The sequence below is a fragment of the Nomascus leucogenys genome, chromosome 10 (genome assembly GCF_006542625.1).
Source record: "Nomascus leucogenys isolate Asia chromosome 10, Asia_NLE_v1, whole genome shotgun sequence".
In the NCBI taxonomy this organism is placed as follows: Eukaryota; Metazoa; Chordata; class Mammalia; order Primates; family Hylobatidae; genus Nomascus; species Nomascus leucogenys.
Window position 1 is genome coordinate 13,453,306 of NC_044390.1, and position 5,073 is coordinate 13,458,378.

At 33.6% G+C, this 5,073-nt stretch overlaps 1 pseudogene; it reads right to left on the bottom strand.

Moving 5' to 3' along the window:
- Positions 1-951: 951 nt before the first annotated feature.
- On the bottom strand, positions 952-1,430 carry LOC100598071 (annotated as a pseudogene).
- Between the last annotated feature and the right edge of the window lie 3,643 nt (positions 1,431-5,073).

Genomic DNA, 5,073 nt, shown 5'->3' on the forward strand with positions numbered 1-5,073 from the left:
TGCAGTAAAAAAAATTACACTGAGGTTTACCAATAAATTGTCATACAGTATGTTCATACTTTAATATGTGCCCTTTAATATCTTTCTATTCTCACTAGGGTTTTTCTTTTTATTACAGTATTTTAGAAATCATATTCATATCTCTGCAATTTGCTTTTTTAACTTAAATGTATCATATTTATTCTTCTAAGACTTGGTCAATGTACACAGATATAATAATTTTTATTAGCTATATGAAATTACTATAGTATGAATGATTCATCATTCACATAATCATTCTCTTATTGATAGACATTCGGTTATTTCCAGTTTGGGGCCATTATTTTTAAATGCTGCAATAAACATATACTCTTAACACATGTGTATGTGGACATATGTGTTTATCTATATGTTTTTATATATTGAGTTTTTCTATAAAAACTGACTTTTTCTATAAAATTTATATTAAAGAAATTATCAAAAGTGGGATGTCAAAGCATAGCATATTTTTAATTGATAAATTCTACCAAATACTTTCCAAGAAGATTATAGCTAATTATAATTTCATAAACAAAGTATGATATTTCCATTTCCCTATAACTATATTAGCACTAGACATTAATCTTTTACTATCCATCAATCTGATAATAACTGGTATATTGTATTGTTTTGCATTTTCCTGACTACTACTAAGATTGCATGTTTACTATATTATCCACTTTTTTCTCTAATAAATTGCCTATTCTTATATTTTGCCTATTTTTCTTTTGTTTAATTATCATTTTCAATTTGTAGTTCTTTATGTGAAGATATTATTATACCTTAATTTTTATTTACTATATATTTAATATTACTATTAATTCCTTGTTTCTCACATGTGTCACCAATGTTCCTTTTTCTGCCTAGCTCTTTTTTTTTTTTTTTTTTTACAGTCCAGAGGTCTTGGATTTTTTTTTTTTTTTTAAACACCTACTATGCCATGAATTCATAAGGAAGAGGTTCCAGCAGCTCAGGCTTTTTCCCATTGGTTCTCACAAAGTCTGCTTTTCTGGGTGGAGCAGGTTGGCGCTTCAGGTGAACCCGGGTACCATTCTCTTTGGCTTCTTTCTTTTTCTGATCATTTTCCTTCAAGCATTTCAGGAAACAATCTCAGCTCTTAGAATGCTGAATGTTCTCAATACCCACATTAATTCTCTTGGCAGGAATCTTGCCCTTAACTTGTTTACAACAATGCCAGCAGCATGCTGGGGAACAAGGTAGACTCTTTCAGCTTTCCCATGGTAACACTTGTGGGGCATTCCTTTTCGAACAGTACCCACTCCTTTGATGTTTACGATATCACCTTTCTTACAGATTTGCATGTACGTGGCCAAAGGAACAACTTCATATTTTCTAAAAGGCCTAAAAATCACATACGGGGTGCCTCTCATCTTTCCTGTTGTGTTCATCATTTTGGCAAATTACTGGACGATGATGGTTCCTGCCCAAAGGACTGCCTAGCATTTCTATCTTGTTTTTTTAATGATGATTTTTATCATACACAAACATCTAGCTTTGCTTTGTTTTTCACAAATGTTTTAATCTTTTCCTTTATGAATTTTTGTCTTCCTGAATTACTTAGAAAGTTTTTCCACTCATCCTCACTGCTATAGACTGAATGTTTGTATTCCCCACCAAATTCAAATTCACATCTTGAAACTCTAATCCCCAATGTGTTGCTATTTTTAGGTGGGGCCTTTGGGAGGTGATTAAGTCATGAGAGTGAAGCCTTCATGAATATAATTAATGCCCTTGTAAAAGAGATCCCAGAGAGCTTCCTTGCCCTTTCCATTATGTGAGGCTATAGCAAGAAGATGGCCCTCTGTGAATCAGAAATCAGGCTTTCACAGACACCAGATCTGCTGGTGCTTTGATCTTGGACTTCCCAGTCTCCAGAACTGTGAGAAATAAGTGTTTGTTGTTTATAGGTTACCCAGTTTATGGTATCTGTTACAGCACCACAAACAGACTAAGAAAGTCACACTTGTAAATCTACACATTTCCTGATTTTTCTTTTATTGGTTTTTATTCTAGTAATGTAATTCAAATAGAATTTGTTCTATATACAATGTAGCAATCTAACTTTCTTTCATCTAGAAAGCCAATACCCAGAATTATAAAAAGTAAATAACTATCTACCTCTCTAAACATACCCCTCAGAGGAGTACCCCCTCGATGTGTTGCCTTAAACTTTTTTCTATGCATATATAATCCTTTGATACTTGTGTGTGTGTTTGTATATATATACACATACACAAATAAATACTGTATGTACAGCATGATCTATATTTATTTATTTTTCTCCAATTTGTTTAAAGACCTTAAAATGCTGGAAAGAACTCCAAATCAGATGTTATACTCTACCTCATTCTTTTAAAAGGCATAATAACATCCTATCTTAAAATTTGACAAACTTCACTCATTAAGGCATAACCAATTTACTACTCACAGCTAAAGAAATCCCCAAGGTAAAATCTTCTCTGCCCCAGCTCTCCAAATCTTGTTCTGAATAGTGGTGCCACATCTCTGAGGAGTTCTTTACTCAGGTCCCCTGGGACAGAGTCACAGTATCAGCCTTTATCTTTAAAAAGGGCAACCTTCTAAGTGCCACCTTCAATCGATCAGCTCCCAAGTCTCTCAACATTCTGAACTAGCTTTCTTTTCTATGTGTTGCAAGTCTGGCTTCTCCATTTAATATTCTGCCTGTAAAAGAAGGAACATTTGGAACAGCACTATTCTACTACTGACCTTTTTGGTACTTTTAAATCTATAGGGGATGAAGGGGAAATGCAGTTAAAAATAACCCAAGACTCCTTCTGCAATATTTATAGATCTCTCATCAATCTTGGATCCCATAGACAGGTACCACTTCGCCAGGCCATATGATTTTGATATTGATTCTAGATTTTTAATCTTCCATCAGAGCTTTTACTGCCACAGAATTTCCGAGTTCATTCATTCCTCAAATATTTATTGATGCCACTATTTACCAAGCACCATATTAAGTGCTGCGAATGTACTGGTGAACAAAATAGTCACAGTCCTGGGTAGTTATGTACTTCTTTGAGCAAATTCTAATCTTAAATGTGATTGAAATCATTCTTTGTCTTTAATTCTCCTTTGAAGCATTTACACTAACATGATGGAGATTTTAGTGTTTCTTATGCTTTTCTGCCATAAAAAACAACAAGTTCAATGCTGTTCCTTATCTCAAAGAGAAGATTTTTATGCTGTAGGCATCATCATGACACTTTTTAAACAATTTTTGTCTAAATAGCTTAGCATCTTTTTAACAAAACCAATATTGTTTCTATGGGTTAAAAGTCATTTGGTATTCAAGAAATATTTATTGAGTCCCTATTGTATGTTAGATACTGTTCTAGGATCCAGGCCTAGGGGCTGTGTGTGTGTGTGTGTGTGCCATAGAGCTTTTTAGCAGTGTGAAGAGGAGTACAAACTTTTTCTCTGAACAATATTTTTATGTTGTACTAATTAAAATACATTGGACTACAAAGGAAACTGATTGACCTATACCTTGATTAATAAGGTTAATTTCTTAAAGCCTTGCTTTTAAGTGACCTCTTTAAACAAAACAAAACAAAGTACATTCATTTTAATGAGAAAGTTTTTATGTAGTACATCTTAACCTAAGACATCCAAACAATTTTCAAAAATTATATACACATTTAGTATGTCTCCATACACATATGTATATAATAAAAGCACATCTGTGTAAGTAATAATAAAGAATTTGAAAGTAATCAAGCATAGTAATCCGATGAGTAATTTTTATACTCAGCAAAGGAGAAAGAGATGACTTGATAGTGGGCGATGGATGTGCAGGGAAGAAGTGAGAGAATCTGGATTTAGAAAGCTCCTTTTTGCACTATTTTTCTTATGGATTTTTTAATCTTTTGAAGAATCTTATTATTACCGAGGTCAGTTTTGCTTAAAATAAGCTTTAAACATCATTTTTCCGGCACAAAAAAGCAAAGCACAAACAATGTACATACACCACATGGAAATAGTGCATGCACACACAGACCAAAGGGTTATAAGAGATGACGATGCTATATCTTCATTTCTTGCTTGGTGTTCACAAGCAAAACAAACATGTTTGGGATTATCCAAATAGGGGATTCCATTTAATTTTTTTTCCTGTGATATTTTGACTAGAAACTCTGTTGAGTGAATTGGTGAGTGTGTTCATGCCTGGAATCATAATGTTGAGACAATTTCTTTTAGTATGTATATTTAATGTGTTTGGGTAAAAAAGTCTTTATGCTGGGAATAAAAAGGAGTTTTACCAATAGTGATATGACTTTTCAAGAGCTGTATTGCTGAAAGGTCATTAATTAAACATTCAACTTGTGAGGTACACCTCATTAACATCTTATTCTATTCACAAAACCTGGGTATCCTTGCATCCAGCTGGGGTAAAAACAAAACAACACAAAAAAGCAAAAAAAGAAACTAGCAACAACAACAACAAAAATTATTGAACAAAACAGACACAAATCCTTGTGTCTTATAAGCTCTAAGGAGCTTATACACTTCAGAATCTACATGGATGATAATTCTGTTCACGGGGTCAATTTGTTCAGCTCACAAAAGGTGCATTTTGTCCTTTATTAATGCTGGCAATCCCATCACAATGCAGGACTGCTCAAAACTAAAGCCCTAAGGGAGTAAAGTTATCTTGTTAAAAGTGTTTTTGCTTAGATGGTTACTCTGGCCTCCAAAATCTTCTATCACGATCATCTGTTTTTTTGCCCACCCCTTTTTAAATCCCCATACCTAGAGGACAATAGTGATCATCTCTTTGATGCTTGTTGATCTAGACGAAGGATAGACAAAGTATTGCCCAAGAGCTAAATCTGCTTTCTTCTGTTTTTGTAAATAAACCTTTATTGGAACACAGCCAAACTTGTATTGTCTATAGCTGCTTTCACACTATAAGAGCAGAGTTGATGATACCACAGAAATACAAATGCAAATGCACAGAACCAGGATGACCACTTTCACCATTCTTATTAAATATAGTACTGGAAGTCC